Source organism: Perkinsus marinus, assembly GCF_000006405.1.
Source record: "Perkinsus marinus ATCC 50983 genomic scaffold scf_1104296976672, whole genome shotgun sequence".
In the NCBI taxonomy this organism is placed as follows: domain Eukaryota; phylum Perkinsozoa; order Perkinsida; family Perkinsidae; genus Perkinsus; species Perkinsus marinus.
Genome location: NW_003200382.1, coordinates 1 through 1,022, shown reverse-complemented (window position 1 = coordinate 1,022; position 1,022 = coordinate 1). Strand labels below are relative to the sequence as shown.

At 47.5% G+C, this 1,022-nt stretch overlaps 4 non-coding genes across 4 annotated transcripts; all 4 read left to right on the top strand.

Annotated features, from left to right (window-relative positions):
* Positions 1-85: 85 nt before the first annotated feature.
* On the top strand, positions 86-158 carry Pmar_PMAR020139. The gene has a single exon. It is a non-coding gene; the product is annotated as a tRNA-Thr (tRNA).
* A 146-nt stretch (positions 159-304) lies between these two features.
* Positions 305-377, top strand: Pmar_PMAR020138. The gene has a single exon. It is a non-coding gene; the product is annotated as a tRNA-Thr (tRNA).
* Positions 378-523: 146 nt separating this feature from the next.
* Positions 524-596, top strand: Pmar_PMAR020137. The gene has a single exon. It is a non-coding gene; the product is annotated as a tRNA-Thr (tRNA).
* Positions 597-742: 146 nt separating this feature from the next.
* Pmar_PMAR020136 lies at positions 743-815 on the top strand. The gene has a single exon. It is a non-coding gene; the product is annotated as a tRNA-Thr (tRNA).
* The last annotated feature ends 207 nt before the right edge of the window (positions 816-1,022 follow it).

Here is a 1,022-nt window from a genome sequence, read left to right as displayed (position 1 = left end):
CCAAATTGTTGCACCACTTGAATTGTGGTATGCGTTTCATTGTGGAATTCTATGGCATGGTTAGACTCCACACTTGAGAGAACGTGCCTTCTTAGATTAGTTGGTAGAGCACCCGCTTAGTAAGCGGGAGGTCGTCGGTTCAACTCCGGCAGAAGGCTAGCTCTGAGTCCGTTTGTCGAAAACCGACTGCATTTCGTAATTTTTCACTGAAATTTAGTACCAAATTGTTGCACCGCTTGAATTGTGGTATGCGTTTCATTGTGGAATTCTATGGCATGGTTAGACTCCACACTCGAGGGAACGTGTCTTCTTAGCTTAGTTGGTAGAGCACCCGCTTAGTAAGCGGGAGGTCGTCGGTTCAACTCCGGCAGAAGGCTAGCTCTGAGTCCGTTTGTCGAAAACCGACTGAATTTCGTAATTTTTCACTGAAATTTAGTACCAAATCGTTGCACCACTTGAATTGTGGTATGCGTTTCATTGTGGAATTCTATGGTATGGTTAGACTCCACACTCGAGGGAACGTGCCTTCTTAGCTTAGTTGGTAGAGCACCCGCTTAGTAAGCGGGAGGTCGTCGGTTCAACTCCGGCAGAAGGCTAGCTCTGAGTCCGCTTGTCGGAAACCGACTGCATTTCGTAATTTTTCACTGAGATTTAGTATCAAATTGTTGCACCACTTGAATTGTGGTATGCGTTTCATTGTGGAATTCTATGGCATGGTTAGACTCCACACTCGAGGGAACGTGCCTTCTTAGCTTAGTTGGTAGAGCATCCGCTTAGTAAGCGGGAGGTCGTCGGTTCAACTCCGGCAGAAGGCTAGCTCTGAGTCCGCTTGTCGGAAACCGACTGCATTTCGTAATTTTTAGTTAGTTAAGGGCCTGGCAACGCCAGCGCTTGACACGTTAAAATGCAGAGATACATGAGCGAGGACTCGAACCTGCGCACAGGATTTTGCGCAGATCGTCATCGATCCCGTGATCGATTTAGAAACAGCTATTCTTGAACACCGGCAAGTCGGGTTGCCA